Source organism: Hippopotamus amphibius, chromosome 6, assembly GCF_030028045.1.
Source record: "Hippopotamus amphibius kiboko isolate mHipAmp2 chromosome 6, mHipAmp2.hap2, whole genome shotgun sequence".
In the NCBI taxonomy this organism is placed as follows: Eukaryota; Metazoa; Chordata; class Mammalia; order Artiodactyla; family Hippopotamidae; genus Hippopotamus; species Hippopotamus amphibius.
The window spans coordinates 49805208-49822999 of NC_080191.1; positions in this window are offsets into that span (position 1 = coordinate 49805208).

Here is a 17792-nt window from a genome sequence, read left to right on the forward strand (position 1 = left end):
TTGCCATATTTTAACTTGCCTATTTTAAAACACTTGTGCAATGTGTATGGCTATCCTAACTATGCTAATATTCTACTGCCTGGTCGTTCACTTACAGAGATGTACCTCTAGGGATAGGGAGAAGCATGTGCTTGTCTGACTGTGAAGCCAGCATCACACCCCAGGGATGGTGATGTGCTGCTGTGTGACAGGAAGAACAAATGTAAATCCAGTCAGAATAATTACATTTTTATGAACAGGAGAAGTTTGAGACAGAAATAGACATATTTAAGGGCTTAGGGCTTTAAAGAGAAAGAGCTGAGTTACATAAAACTTAAACCAGCTTCAGAATGTAACTTCTCAAGAGGTGTGGTCCTTTTTGGTTCTTTAACATTTTTAAGGATGCTAACCTGTCCAGTCCTAAAGAGGCTAAAAGATTAGAAAACCCTTGGACGTGACCATGGAATGTGGTGAAAAGCATACCCAGGCCATAAAGTAAGCATTACAGATAAGTGACCTTGTGCAGAACCATTTAGAGGAAACAGCAGAGCAGGAGCTGCTGCTCAATCTGGCTGGAAGACGAATGCACATGCGAGGAGGGTGAGAAAAGACTGTGAGAACCAGACAGCTAATGTGCCTCCACCAACTGGTACCACTAGATAGATACATACATACATACATCGTGATAGGAGTTTGAAGTTTATATTTAATGACTCAGGTCCTAGATGGTGAACAGTAAAAATCACATCTCCAATGTTCCACATTTATTTTAGGCTTCATGCTGCTGTTTTAGGGAACCCCCTTCCCCTTCTTCTGTCTCCATCAGGATTATTGTTGATGTCTACTTGACCTGCATTTCACCTGCACAAAAATGTGAGCAGTGATAAGGAGAGTCTTTAACTCTATTTTCTCAAAGCATCTTTCCCCTATTCTATTTTGTTTGATTCCACTAAACAAATACATCCCTCTTCCAAACTAGATGCCACCAAAACGTGAGCTTTCAGATGAACAAGGTAGAGGATGAAATTCTGCCAGGAGGCTATACCAAGAAGTGATAAGCATCTGAGATTTTACTCTATTTATAAGCTGACAAGTTAGTTTGCTAATGTCCTGAATGCGGGCAGAAGCGTAGACAGGACGTTACTGCTCGTGGCAGAGCAAGCAGCAGGAGGACTGGCATATTTGCACCAGTTTCCCTTGTTCTCAAGTTCTAGCGGCTGGGGGAAGTTGTGATGGGCCCATTTGATACCTACCTGCTCTGCGGATGCATTACAGCAGAGGAGCCCTGAGTTTAGGGAACACTGATTTTTTATAATGGGAAGCCTTCAGAGGGAGACCTTATCTTTATTATATAGGACTGTAAGCATGCTTGCCCATCATTCTGGAGGGAGATATCTCTGTCTTCTAAGGCTGTTTGCTATACAGACATCCTGGAAAAGATAGTCTAGAGTAAAAGATACCCAGTGCCGTTACTTGCAAGAGACACACAAGACTCCATGGAGAAGTGTCTCCCTGTAGATTACTTGGCTCTGTTTCTTACTATCTTCCTCACGCCCCCTGCCCCCTCTTCACTGTCTGCCACATTAAGCTCCCACTGTGCCCTGTGCCCACCCTCTCACCCCACTGATCACTTGTGCTGTACCCGCTTGCTTGGTTATGTGCCTCTCCAATTTGACTATAAACTTCTTACAGGATGAGACCATTATTCATCTTGGCATCACCAGTCTAGCACAGTGCTTGACCCTCAATAAATGTTGGAATAATGGATGGCAACATTTAGATACTTCCTTGAAGTCAGGGGCTGTATCCTATATATCTCTGTATCACAAACTGTATCTCCTAAAAGGGTTTTTTTTTTTATATAACAGACATAACTATCGTAATAAAATTAACTAATTAGTAATAAATTTCCCAAGCAGGCTAACAAAGTCCAGCCTTCCAGACCAGGAGTCTCAACCTGAAAAACAAACTAGCTCTCTTAAATCATAGTTGCATTTCACAGCAAGATCATTTTGAAAAGTGAAATATTTTAAATATTGCCCTTTTTTCATTTTTATAATCATGCATCTTTCCCAGATGTTTTTATAGTTTTGACCATAGATTGTTCTTCATGGTATCTCAGGTTTCTTCTTTTAAACATTCTTTATATAAAACTCATAGTTCTAGTCTTCACTTTAGCAACAAAACATGTTCACATCAACTTTTCTTGAAACACACTCTTATTTTCCCACTTTGGAAAGAGAAAACCCAGTATGAGTTGTTTTACTTACCTTTTAGCTCTGCTGCAGGAAAAACAGTGGTGTGGGACAGCTGTAGGCAGTGCCTCTTGGCCTCAACAATTGGGATTTTGCAGGGAGAGTAGGCACACAGGAAGCTCACCTCTTCCCTCAAGGATGGTTGTTTCTCAGTCCAGCCCAGTGCTGTCAGTTCTTTTGACATTGTAAGAAGTGTTTGAAATCTAGATTTTTACGTGAAAGCTCCTAATTTTATTTATTGACCACTTACTCAAGAAAAAATCAAATATGATGTACAGATTTCTCAGACCCTGGCGCCTAAATTTGTTATGTCTGAAGCTGCCTGGAGTGGAGAAGAGACAGGTACCTAAGGAGTGTTAAAGCTCAAAGTGGGAACAGTAAACAAATGGATGAAACATCTACACTGTGTGCACAGGGCAGAGAAAAGCCTTTTATGGTGCATCGAATACATGGAGAACATAGAATACATGGAGACTTGGAGCCTGCCCTAAAGAAACTTCCAGTCTATGGATAATGTCGTGTGAAAGCCAGGGGCACTTTCAGTGCTTGTAATTGAAAGTCCTAGAGAGTCTTTTAAAAAGTTTTTGTTTTTAATTTTTAAAATTTCTTACTTTTTTAATTGAAGTATAGTTGCTGTACAATATTATATGTTACAGGTGTACAATACAGTGATTCCCAATTTTTAAAGTTTATACTAAATTTATAGTTATTATAAAATATTGGCTATATTCCGCATGTTGTCCAGATAGAGCCTTATGAGTACCTTTTGTGGATGTACCTTCTGCAAACACTAAGTCTTTCAGAGAAATGTTTATGAAAAAGACTTGACCTGGTTTCATCCTATAAATAGCAGGCAAAACAACAGTCAGGGAAGTACATATACAACTGCACCCCCCACCCATGCACATATTCACCAGGGTCAAACCATCCTTGGAAGGAGAAAACACTGGCACTCTAGCAGAACATAGCCTAGAAGAAGTAATCGTTTGAGTCAGAGGAAAGCCAGCCCTGCCTCAGGACGACGGGAGCGCAGCAGAGAAGCACCACAGGGGGACGTTTGGTACCGCTTCTCAGAACAGTGTTCCAATGTCATGCACTGAGGACAGGCGAGGATTCTCAACATTTATATGTATGGCCTTGGAGTTAAGAAATGAGCCTTTGAAATGAAACAAATCTGGTTCAAATTCTGCCTCTGTCACTTACAAGCACACTTGGCTTTGGCCAAGTAACTTCATATCCCTAAGCTTCAGTTTCCTCATCTATAAAATGGAAATAATAAAAATAATAGTGTGTACCATGTGACATTTTGTAAGGACACAACTAAACCGTCTGGAGTAGGATCCGAGGCAGAGAAGGAATAGAGAAGCGTGGCAGCGTGGGGGCTGCAGTGAAGCAGCCGTCTGCAGGCTGGAGACGTGGGGCAGAGGCAGGGCCAAAGCAGCCGCTGAAGGTAAGCAGTCCAGAGCAGCCTTGATGTGAAGCTGGAGTAGCAGCAGAGCCAGTAGAGAATGGAGACAAGAGTGAAAGCACACAAGGACTTGGTGGACGATGGTTCCCTGTATGAGTGAGCACCCATTCTTGGATCCTGGTGGTAAAGAAGCAATTGAGTATGTTTTTATTTTCACTGGTCCATACCCTTGGTATGAAACTGGCAAAAATCTCCTTAAAAGGTCTAGAAAAATGACAGCCTGAAATTGTGACAATGAGTCTATAAAACATGGATTGTGATATAGCTCCTAAATTTCTTGGAGGCAGGAAACATCACATCACCTTTAAACTACTTTGACTTCTCAGATTTGGCTTTATTTTAAAGGACTTTAGAAAACAAGCCCTTGGGTGAAAATAGAGTCTTAGGTTTTTACTCTGGCTTCACAACTAACTTCTTTGAATAGGACAGTTGATCACTCTGGGCTTCATGTTTGCTGTGTAGAAAATGGGAATTAGTAATATCTGCATCTACTTTCTTCATGAAGATGAAGTGCAGGTAAAGCTGACACCTGAAGCATCTAGCACCTGAGATAGAATGTGTAGTAGGAATTCTAGATTGTGTATCATTTATTAATAATACATTTTAGAAACTTTTAGAAAAAATGAGCCCCCCCATTTTTTTTAGAAACAAGAGAGATTATTGTCTCTATTACTCTCAAAAAGAAAATGACAATACACTATTTTTTTTATGATGTTTGAGAAAACTGGCAAAGAGAATTGAAGAGCGAGTTTTTTCTAAAACTTTTATTACTGTGGATATTGGCCACTTCAGAAATAAAGGTCTCATTACATTAATGTTAAAGGTGGGAAACAAACCATTTCACTTAGATTTTCAAAAGGCATTAATACACTGTTCTTTTAAGGACTCTCAAAACCATGTTTCATTGCATACCTATAGGACCATCATTTCTTAGTCCAAAGGATTAAAAGAAGCAACATCAAGGTTACCCATGATTGATGCTAAATAATTCACTATGAATATATATATAAATGCCTTCAGGAAAAGAGCATGAAATCTAGAATATATAAATATTAAACAAAAGTAAATCCTTCAGAATGTTTCCAGCATTAGGGAGCAGAGGAGAAAGACTCAGAATGAGACTCCAGGATAGTGATTAAAGGAAGAAAACATTTTAAATATCTATAAACTCTAATTTTTTTAACATAGCTAGAGAGTCTGTATTTTTAAAATACCAAGTGTTTTTATAATCTTTAAAATTATTTTATACCATCCCATTAGTTTAACAACATGGTTATTTTGATGCCGTAGAATCCGTTTAGGGAGTGGATTCGTGATCTCCGAAGGAAAAGAATTTCTCCTCGGGATTAATAACAAGCTGTCGCTCAGGTTTAAGTAAAAGAATAACAGTTTTTTAAGGAGAGAGAGAGAGTATGATAGCTTCTGGCACAAACACCAGAAGGGGGAGGAGAGACCCGAGAAGGGGTCTTACATGAGCACGTTATATACCATCAGAGCAGAGTTAATTACAGTCCCCACCTTGGGACTGATTATTAGGAGTAATTGTTAGGTTTGATTGTTTCCTTAGAAACGTTCCTGATATTCATCAGAACAGAGAACTTCGTTACTCAGTGATCTTGTGACGTCCCAGGGAACCCCAACCCTGGAGTCATAAGAATCAGTCTTAAAGAATGAGTGAGGTTAAGTCACGTTTTTCCAGTTCTTCCACCCCTCCCCTGGCCAAGTCAGCTCCTGGAACTCTCAATTTCAGACATGGAATTTATGGTAGATAATCTGGACTGAATATTTTCAACGGGAAACACCTTGAAGGCCTCTCCCACCAAAATATAACTAGATACTGAACTTGTAATTGTATTTTGGAATCTCAGAAAATTTTTAATAAATTTCTGAAGATTTCCTATCTCTCTGAAAAAAAAAATGAGCTTAATCCAGAGCTTGAAACAGTGAACAAAGAAGAAATTGGAAAGATGGAGCTGTTCCATGTCAATTGTTTATAGCATCACTGTGGTTCAGAAAGTCTGCCAAGAAACAATGTACTAATAGTTGTAGAACACTAAAGATTAAGCACTCAAAAGGAAATCAAAGGGAAAACTAAAATAACAAACTAAGGATATGACAGCAGATTTCTTGATGCAAATAAAGGGAGCCAGAAGACAGTGGAATATATTTTCATTTTCTTTGCTCACCTTGCTATTCCACAGGACAGTTAGCTGGCCCAATGCATTGATGACATCATTCTGACTGAACTTTACTAGATGTCCTAGTAAGATACATGAAGCAGGTTTGGGGAGACAAATCAGATCATCAGGCGTACGTTCTAGGTCTTCCTGAGAAACGTCCCCTGGAAAATGGAAACACCTGTATTAATACATATTAAAATGCCTCAATAATGGAACAGTGTGTTCTTGCTGCTTATAACAGAGGTAAATCCATGGTATAGAATATAAAGTCCAGAAACAGACCTAAATACATATGAGACTAGTACGTGATAAAGATGGCAATTCAAAATAGTGTGTGAATTATGGACAGTTAATAAATGAGTAAATGAAACAAATTTATAGCCTTCTAAAAATAATATAATGAAGTTGGAACTACACCTCATCAGAAAAAAATTCAAATAGATCAAAAGATTTACATATAAAAACTAAAATCATGAAAGAACTAGAAAAAAAATAGAGATGATTCTTTTATAAACTCAGTATGGGTTCTTAATTATAATAGAAAAGTTTGATATGTTTAACCACACAAAATAAAAAATTTCTACATGGTGAAAAGGGGGAAAAAATGAAAATAAAGTCAAAATAAATGACAAACTGAGAAAAATTATTTGCAACTCATAGACCAAGGGCTGATATAACACATAAAGTGCTTGTAATGGGTAAAAAAAAGATCAACATTGCAACAGAAAAATAGGCAAAAGACATGAACAGTTAACAGGAAAGGAACAACAGATGTCCCTAAAACTCATTAAAATATTCCTAATGTTAATGATAGTAAGGGAAAGGTGATTTAAAACTACATTTTCAATCAGATTGAAAAATATGTAAGGGTGTGATAATGCCCTCTCTTTGAGTCCATGAACATTCTCATACATTGGTCTTGGGAGTTTAAATTTGTACGATCTTTTAGAGGGTAATTTGTCAATATGTTTCCAAAATTCCAAATATAAAGACACTTTGGACCAAGAATTGCACTTCTGTAAATCTATCGTATAGATGTAGTTTCACATGTGTGAAGTGAAATCCTAGGCTAGTCCTTATAAGAAATATACTGGTACTAACCTAAGCATAGATCAGTGGGACGCTGTTTCAATAAGGATACGATGTAGATAGTGAATAACAAGGAGGTGCTCTCGGGCTTCCCTGGTGGCACACTGGTTAAGAATCTGCCTGCCAATGCAGGGGACACAGGTTCAATCCCTGGTCTGGGAAGATCCCACATGCCATGGCGCTTCTAAGCCTGTGCGCCACAACTACTGAACCTGTGCTCTAGAGCCCATCAGCCACAACTATTAAGCCCACATGCCACAACTACTGAAGCCCACACCTAGAGCCTGTGCTCTGAAGCAAGAGAAGCCACCACAATGAGAAGCCCGTGCACCACAACGAAGAGTAACCCCCACTCTCTGCAACTAGAGAAAGCCTGTGCACAGCAGCGAAGACCCAATGCAGCCAATAAATAAATAAATAAATTTTAAAGAACAAAGCAAACAAAAAATAACAACAACAACAAAAATACAAGGAGGTGCTCTCCGTACAGCAACAGAAAGCTCTCTAAGGTACAGAGGTAAATGGGAAAAGCAAGACAAGAAAATTAAAATTATAAAAATATAATCAAAAAATTAAGATGTTATATCTAAACTAGAAGTTACATCTAGTTATATGTAAAATTTTACCTAAAATAGTTCTGGTAAGCTATATGTAAAACAGCAATAGTTATGTACCTGGAGGTACATGCCTTTTATAAGAAATGCACTTAATACAAAGAAATACATATGTTGATATGTAGACATTAGGCAAATACTAACCAGAGAGTGCTTGGATAGCAGACATAATTGACTTTAAGACAGAAAAATATTATTAGGATGCCATTAGAGATGGAGAGAGTCACTGAGTAAAGATAAAAGCTTGAACTCATCAGAATATGTGTTCCAGATTTGTACACAAATGAATTGTCTTCACAATATCTAAAGAAAGGTTTGGACAAATTAGCCAACACAATGGGAGAATCTCCTATCACTAATAAGTAAAATTAGTAAAAATATAAATGATTTGGACAACACTATTAATAAGCCTGATTTAATCTAGAAATATAGATCAATTGATACTGTCTTCCTAAGCAAAAATGAAACAAATGAATTAAAGTTCCATCAATTCTACCAAACAGGTCTCAGTAATTTCAAAGAAATTTCTTATAAAGTACTCACTGTCTACAATATAATTAAATTAGAAGTCAAAAATAATAAGAAATAAAAGCTCCATATATATGTAAAATAAAACATAATTCTAAATAACTCATATGACCAAGGAAAACTCAAAATGGGAAATACTCCTAATTGAATGGGTTTTTCTTTCAATTTTGAGTGTAATGGCAAAATGTTTTCAGTAAATAAGAACATCAGAATTTCTACTTTATACTATGCAAAATATAAGTTACATTTTGATCTTAAGTATGATAACAGAAATGATTGAACAATGATCCGTGCAGGGTAGGAATCAGGAGCATCCAAGTAACTTGATTTTAGTGACATTTGCAATTTTAGAAAGCAGACAAATAGTGAAAGTCAAAGTTGTAGAATCAGTACTGCATGGGGATTTTAAATAATAAATTTAACTCTGTTTTACAGATAAGGAAAATTAAGGTTGAAAGAAGTGTCTTATAAAATCTTCTACAATTAGTTCAATTAGTTGATGTCAAACTAGGATTCAAACTAAGGTCTCCTGACGGCAGAATGTCACAGATTCAGACAGACATGGGTTCAACTCTTTTCTCTACAACTTATCTCCCAGCATAGCTTCAGTTTCCACATCTGCCAAAAAAAAAAAAAAAAGAAAGAAAAAAGAGTTACTTGGTTAATGGTTCTTATTTCCAAGTTTGCAAAATTTGTAAAATTATATAAACTATTACATCTGAGTAAAGAATGCTCATTGTTTACCAGATAATAGCCTTTCTATTAAACAACTTGTTCTGAGGAAGTTGCTGCCATATTTTAAACATAAAATGATATAAAATGATTTTGTGCTCATCTATTTCTTAAAGGGATTCATGCCTTAAGTTATATTTTCACATAAATGATCCTTTGCAGATATGCTAGAGAGTTTGAAATAGCCATTTGTGAATGTGAGTAGAACGCTACACAAATATTCTAAGACAGTGGTTTATAGAGTTTTAGTCATAAATCTCTGATGATCACTTGACATTAAGCAACTTTATTTTTTCTCATCTCCATTTCTGGAATGAACATTATGATTAACCTGGCCTCTAACATTGCAACTGTGCTTGGATGTCTATTTTGCTTCATTCAACACCTCTGTATGAGGTTAACCAATGAGCTTCAAGCACACATGGCAGGTAAATGGTTCTAAGGGGCTTCAGCTAGACCAGCAGCTTATTTTCCCAAACCCAAGAGATTTAGTTAGGGGAGCTTTTCCACAGAAGAGAGGACCCTGTAATGCTCCTGCAGGGTGGAAGCTGGAAGACAATTTCTGTCTTATTTTGAGGAATAGAAGCCACAGATGGGCAGGCAAGATCTCACAGAATTCTTAGGTCAGCCTCTGTGGAAACGTCTCTGCCGCTGGCACAGACCCTGAGGACTTGCGGTCTGCGCCCAGTCTCTCTCACGGAATTGAAAAATGTGGAGGCTCTGAGTCTACAATGACCAACTGATTCCATATTTCAGGTGAAAACCCCAGGCCTCTGTATTTTAATCGTTCGATTTAGATTCTGATAGGTACCAGAGTTGAGAAACGAAGTCCTAAGTTTTCCTCTTTCTACATCACAGCTCTGATGATATCATTTCCTTGCTTAAAAACCTTTAACGGCTCCCTGTTGCCCCAGGAATTAGGTACTAACTGCTTAGGTTGCCATTTGCCTTCCACAGTATCATCTAAAAAGCTCTATTTCCGTCTCATATCCCATAGCCCTGTGACAGAAACCCAAGGCTACGAGCTGAACACACTCTAATCTTTCCAAATGCCTGTCTCCAAGTCAGCGGCATGAGAACGCCTGGAGTGCTTGTTAGAATGGCAGATTCCCGTTGCTGCTGCCAGCCTGCCTGGATTCAGTGGGTGTAGGGATCCGCCTATGTAACGAGCAACTGAGCTGAGCCTGGAGAAGGTCTTGTCACTTACTCCTCATGCTGATTTTGGTCCTGCTGTTTTCAACCTAAGTACCCCCTGCTCCACCTGGCAGACTCTTAAGGCTCAGCTCAGATTCACCATCAACTGTCTGACTACCCCTCTGACTAAGTAAACTTCTTTTACACAAGACCCCAATGTATAGCATCTTTGGTCTTTTATTCAGCATCTCTTGTGCTCTCCTTGCCCATAGATCCCTGAGAACAGAATCTGTCTTCCCATTTTTATTTTTTCCATAATGCTTATTATAGTGAGTGCTTAGAGATAAGTGATCAATCAGTTTCTCTGGAATTGAAAAGAATATAAAAATGGGATGGAGACTGGGCCTGATTGAGAGCAGGCAGGGCTAAAATGTATGGCGGGGAAGGGGTACAAAAGGAGTGGTATTCTCAGCAGGTGGTCAGGGCCAAGGCCTTTGGCATGGCTAGAACTTCTCTCAAAAGTTTAGATCATCTGTTCTCCGGGAAAGTGGGAAACTTGTACGTACATAATGGTGGAAAAAATAACTTCAATTACGTATTCAGTCTGCCTAAAAGGAGACAAATATACCCAACCTCAACAGTGGTTCTCTCTAGGACTACAGGGGCTTTTGTTTTTCTAGCTATGATTTTATATTTTTTCTTAAGTTTTCTTCAGTAAGAAACATTTTATTTTTACAATCATAAGAAAAGTGAGGTTTTTTGTTTGTTTTTTAATCATCGGATAATTTTCAATTTTGTCTCAAAGTTACTCTTTTAACTGAGGGAGGATTACCTGCAGCTTATAGTCGTTCCTGTTAACATTCAATCAGCAAACACCTAGTAAACAACATCAGTTGCCAGGAACTTTGCTAGAGCCTGAGGACTGGGAGATGGCTAACACAAGGTCCCTGTCCTCACAGAGCTAACAGGCCGGCTGGGGGCAGACACAGGGCCAGAGCAGTTCAGTATTATGGGGTAAATGCAGCATCAGAGAAACGCATAGGGTGCTAGCAATCACCTGGCTGTGCCATCTAATCCTGTCCCCCCCACCCCACCCCCCGTGGAGGCTTCATGGATGCGGAGGACGCGAGTGGTTCCGGGGACAAATAGGAGTGAGTCAGCTCTAGAAGCAAACAATAGGCATTCCAGGTAAAGGAAAGAGAGTAATGGATGAAGGTAAGAAGCAGCATTCCAGCTCTGGGGATGCTTCTATTCAATTGGGTTTTAGGGAGGAAGAAGTGAGTGACAAAGCAGAAAAGCAAATGGGTGTTGACCACCAGAGAACACAGGCAGTCATAGGAAGGAGGCTGCAAACATTTTTTCTATTTCTGTTTCAAAATCTCATTTTGCTATATGCAGTGGTCTGATATTTAAAACATCACAAAATAACTATACCACAAATCTCCTGTATGAAATTTTCTTTATATAGCAGATAACTGAGGGAGAAACTCGAAGTTGTTTCTGAACCTGGTTGATAATCAGAATCACTGTGGGTTCTTGAAGAAACACAGATTCCCTGCTCACCCCAGACAGGATTTTTAAATTCTCAGTTAATTCTAATAGTAAATCCTGTTTGGGAACTATTCTTCTAGATGATCTGTTTTTCTCAACATTTTCTGCCACTAGAATCACCTGGAGAACTTCTTAAACCTACAGATGTCCAGGTAGGTCCTTCCCCAAAGATTCATCAATCCCAGGCGAGGCCAGGAATATGCATTTAATAAAAAATCCCCAGGTGACACCAGTGTGCAGTCTGGCTAACGACTGTTGCTGAGTCTCAACTCTACTGTTGCACCAGATAAGATGTACCAGAAGAAAGGCGGGAGAGGAGAAGTCTTTATAGAATTCGGCAGGTGGCGGGGAGGATGGCATCCTGGTTAAGAGCACCAGCTTTGGAATCAAACACACAGGGTTTGGGCTTCCCAGTTATGAGACAATCATCGAGCTACCTAATCTTTCTGAGCCTCCGCTTCCGCACCAGTAAATGAAGTTGATTATGTGGCTGTAAAGTTCTTAGCATCATGCATGTTAAATGTGAGCTATTAGTGTTAAGAAAGTATTTTGGGCAGAAGGAAGTATTAAGTGTTGCTGGAGGGTGAAATGAGATTAGTCCTAAAGATTTTCAATGAAATTAGCAACATGAAAGTCATGTTCATCTCAACGAGAGCAATTTGGATACAGTGATAGGGAGGAAATCCAAAATTTATTCTGGGCTGCATTTCTATAATCATTTAGATCTCCAGAAAACTACAGACTTGGACTTGTAACTTCACTGTCTGGTAGGAAGCCCTTCACATAACTTTAGTATTGTCCTCATCTTTATTAAGAACTCATAAATGAAATGATTGTGTGAAAGCACTTAACATAGTGACCTCCATTTTCAAAAAGAACTTTTGTTTTAAAATGATTACATGTGTAAGACCGGTGCATTTTTTTTTTGTAAATCTGCTATCAGTACATCATTATAAAGTTGTATAATCACCCCTTAATTTTTTTTCTCCTTAGAGCTCAGAGCCAGGATCACTCCCCCGTAGAAGAGCAGACCAAGTCCTGAGAAGCAGTGCAGGCAGTAGAGGTATTAGCACAATCTCAACTCTATCCAGGCCACCCAGTCCACATCCATTCTTGCCTCTCCCTGGTAGCGGATCCTTCCTTTAGGTTGCATGTTTTTTCCCTCAGACCTGGCATTTGCACTTTCCTGCCTTGCAAGGCCACTGTAGCATGGACACAGGCTCCCCGCTGCTCCCTGAGCCAGTCAGGGCAGCTGAGGTTCCCCACACCGACTGCAATAGTGATCAAGCCAACGTGTGTCTAGAAAGCAGCGTTTCCCAGCATGCAAAATTGACAACAGCCTAGAAGACCATGTTAAGGGAATAACTAAAAACAAAGTAAAACAAAATCAAAACGCAAAAACATTAGTTTTGACACACTAAAAATACATTTAAAATGGCAATTATTCTGATACCTACAAAAAATGTGTATGTCACAATACTACAATATATGGCAAAGGGTGCAGTTTAACATATGTACAGTGATTATCAATATGTAGAATGAAGTCCATGTACATTGACAAAGTAGGAAGGTAATTTAGAAAGACGTAAAAAGTTAGAGTTTAATATTTGTCAGACTTCCTTACTCTGCAAAAATGGCCTATGTGAAGAGAAATCAAGCTGGAAACTGCTTGACCTGTTTATGTTAAATCAGCCTTCCTGAGACTCTTACTAATGAAAGCAATTTGTCCATCAAATCTTTCACCAAGAGATCAATTACTTTTTAGGATATGCGATGAATAAGCATTGGTTTTGTCTCTTAAATCAGGTTCACTCTTCTAAATAAGTGACATTTTTGACTTCTGCGATTTGTTAATCAGAACCATAAAAGTTAAACCTCAGCAGGTCAAGTAAATTTGTAGATGGGAATTCAGAGAGAGGTCTTCTATCTCAATGAAACACAAAATTGGCTGCCTTGTAAAATTAAACATTTGACTTGGAAAATAAATTTTAAAGGAATTATAAACCACTCTGCATTTGCTATGTAGGCTTGTAATAAATAAAAAGGCAAATAAATGGACCCTAAATATCATTTTCTATTTAACTAAAAATAAACACACTGACTTGCCTTAAAAATTCCATCACTTATTTAATTGGACACTCTCTTTAAAGAAAATGGTTTTTGCTACATATTTGTATGTCTCCAGACCTTAAGGATCAGTCTTAATACTTCCACTTCACCTGTTGGCATGACCATAGACATGGCTGCCCATGCCCTGTACAAGGGGCCTGACTCTACATATAAACTGCTTGTAGGTCTTGCTCCAGGCTTGGTAACCCATATCCATTCCAGAAGATGTTCACTCTATCTTCTGAGTCTACGACAGACCTTTACCCAGAGACCCAGTCTTTACCCTCTGCCTGGGTCTTTTGTATTGGATGAGCCTTTTGGACTACTTCCTTCTTTCCTTACTCCTGCTCTGCCTCTGGATGGCGTGTTTAGTTTTCTGTTTGCTCTTTCTTGGCAACCAAAAGCTAGACTCACGGCACTTCTGTGACTGCCATCAGCTCCTGGCATCAAAATGTAAGGACCCCTGCTCAATTTGGTGTATATTGAGTACATATCAAACTCCTCATCTGGGTAAGCCAAATGGGCCTTATATTTTTACATTCTTATACACACACACACACACACACACACTAAAAGGTGAGAAAAGATATAATATCCTCGCATAACAACTTCTTGAAATCCAACTTCCTTTCCGATACCTATCCCCACCCTCTCCCCTGACACTTGATTTCTCCCTCTCTTCTCCTTTAGGATTTTACTCTATCAATTAATTGTTCTTTCTTTTATCTTCAATAATTTCTTCTTTACTATCTCCCTAATTTCTTATCATCACATTATCACTGTCAGTAGTACCACCTGCATGACCCAAATCTTGATGTCATCTTTACCTCTTCACCATCCTGCTCTCCCTCTATGTGTAGACCAAGCCTTTCCTTGTTCCTAACCGCACAGCTGAGTTAAGGCAGTGATGTTTGGTGGGGCTTTAGTAAGAGGTCAGAATTGTGGAAGCAGAGTATTTTCACCCACTAGACACTGTGGGGACAGCACCTGTCAATCAAAAAGCAACACAGGAGACTGCAAATAAGGAAAGCGTTTATTTGGGGTCTTAAGAATTGCAATTTGGGAGACAGATTTGAGTAAAGCCGAAAGTGTTCTGGGGAAGAAGTCAGGGGCTTATAAAGACAAAAAGCCAAGAGGTTGTGAAAAGTTGCCTGGTGAGAACTGTGGTTGACTCTGACTCCAGCCAGGAAGTATATGTTCTGAAGGCATCATGAGTTATTTTAGGATAGGGGGGCCAATAAGTATCTTGAGCTTCTGGAAGATATTCTGGATGACTTCATTCTGGACAATAAGAAATCAAAAGTTCATATTCCATCCAGGCCAAGATGTGTATAAGTCACACTTAATGGCCTACCAGCTCCATTTTAGAGAGCTCTCAGTATTTCTCAAAGTGTGAATTATTAGATAAACAACAAAACAACTCTATTAACTGGGTAGACCCCCCTCCCCCTCAAAAACTCTGTGAGTAGTAAGTAAAGCCATATGACTCTCATTTACTTAGGCAGAGAAATGGGGGTTCTTTTTGTATGTTTGCAGACCAGTATTCTAGAAGACAGTGCTACACTAACCCTTGATGAAAGCAGCTCTTTTGCCCCTTTCCTGTTTGCCCATTTCTGTTCCCCTCTAACCTTAAAAGAACCTAATTATGGGAATGAGATCATTACGCAGTTTAAACTAACTCCTGACTTATGATGTTCTGAATACACACAATGTCTTCCCTAACCTGTTGATCTTTTCCTAGATTGAAAGAAGAAAGAATGAAGAATTAAGTAGTTAAAGAACGACTTGCTTTTTACCCCCCCAATAGCATCCTTAGCAATCCTGTAGGCAGATCACACAGGCAAGATAACAGCTGAAGAGTCAGCCCGCCTGCAGGCAGTCGGGGAAGATGCACAATCTAACCTCCTGCCTCCGTAATTCAGAGATTCTTCCCACTCTTTTCCCTTTAGAAACTGTCACAGCTGAGCGGAATCTTTGGACTTCATCCAAAGATTTATGAACATGAGTTCACCTTCTTCCCAGATTGCCAGCTTTCCTGAGGAAAGCAGCTTCTCTTTCTATTGACAATTGCCCCTGGATTACTGGCTTTTGAACAGTGAGCAGCCAAACCTGAGTTTGGTGACATTGAGAATTGGGAGCTGATTTGCCTGTAGAGAGGTTGCAGATCTTGCTTTTTTTTTGGCTCTGCTGGAAAGGCTTTAAACATTTGCAAAGGAGGAGAAAGTACACTGACATCATTTTATCAATTAAAAAAAAAAAGGACAGCGATTCCCTTTCACAGGTGCCCTAACAGGTTAAATGTTTACATTAAACTTCATTAAAATCATGCCCCCAGGCCTATCTAAGGGAAACATCCCCAAATCTAGCCCTGTCAGTATTCCCACCAGAGACACTTGTGCCCAGTTTCCTGAGGGATAAAACTTGACTCCAGAGAGTTTTAGCATTGGAATGGCTCAGGAAGTTGGACTAATTTCTCCCAGTGTTGCTAGAAAGTTCTAAACATTACTTAAAGAAAGTTGCTTTAAAACGTCACCAACAGGCACCCCCTGAGGCACTCTTCTTTTGGCAATTCTCAGAAGCTTTTATAGAGCGAACCAAGAGGTCAGATGTCTGCTGTAGGGGTTCCTTGAAAGAGCCCTTTTGAACCATTTCTAAAGAGGAAAATAAGACCAGGAAATGCCTCAGGGCAAATACTACTTGTCAAGTCTTATTGTCACCACAGGAAGGAGTCACATTTTTAGAATTTTCTTCTATAATTGAAACCCTTGTCTTTCAACTGAAGACAAGATATTTCAGGCTGTGATAATTATAACAGTCAGTGGAACAACCTTTATATCCTAGAGTAAGTGTCTTCCAATTTTTATCAAGTATGTTTATTACACGGTTTGATTCGGATACTGAGAATTGGAAAATGAGTATTTTAATATATCAGTAGTTACATAGAAAGTATTTCCCTCGCTGTAGCACACTCCCAACATTTTTCTTTTCTCTCATTAAAAACTTCTACTATTTTATTAGTGTTTTATATATTCATTGTCAAAAACAATAGAATACAGAAATAAGGAAAAAGAAAAATATCACCTGTGGAAACACTACCCTGTTATCCTGGCTAATATTTTGGTATATAATATTTTGTTGTATGTTATTTTAGTATAAAATATTCTAATCCTTGTTTATGCAAATACATGCATGTAAATTTGCATTAAATATGCTAAAATAAGACTCTTTTTTAAGAAATTATATGGTTTCTTTCTTTCTTTCTTTCTTTCTTTCTTTCTTTCTTTCTTTCTTTCTTTCTTTCTTTCTTTCTTTCTTTCATTTTTGTCCGCGTTGAGTCTTCATTGCTGCGCACAGGTTTTCTCTAGCAGTCGTGAGCGGGAGCGACTCTTTGTTTTTGTGGTGCTCAGGCTTCTCATTGCAGTGGTTTCTCTTGCTGCGGAGCCTTGGCTCTAGGCTCATGGGCTTCAGTAGTTGTGGCACGTGGGCTCAGTAGCTGTGGCTCGAGGGCTCTAGGGCACAGGCTCAGTAGTTGTGGCACATGGGCTTAGTTGCTCCTTGGCATGTGGGTTCTTCCCGGACCAGGGATGGAACCCATGCCTCCTGCATTGGCAGGCAGATTCTTAACCACTGTGCTACCAGGGAAGCCCAAGACCATTATTTTTCAGTAATAAATTGTAACCATCTCTTCAAAATGTAGTCTGACGTTAAAATTCTTAATGACTGCATAGTGCCCAAGGTATGGTATATCGCTAATTATTTAACTAATTCTCTGCTGTTTAATATTCTGGTTAGTTACTAGTTAAGATAGGCTGGGTTATGCTATGGTAACAAATGAACTCCTGAATTGTAGTAGCTTTAAACAACAAGGTTTATTTCTTGTCATGATGCATGTCCATTGTGGGTTAACTGGGGGGGGCTCTTCTTAACAAGGACTACACCCCAGGACCCAGGCTGATGCAACAACCACAACTGATTTTCTGCTTGCATTGAGAGAGGCAAAGAGAGCTTGGGGGATGTTGCATGAGTGAGGAATAGTCTGCTTCTCACAACTGATTGGCCAGGACTTGTCACATGACTCCACTCAGATACAAAGAGGCAAGAAAGTACAATCCTACCATGGTTTCAAAACTCTCAGATTGAATTCCATTGCCCT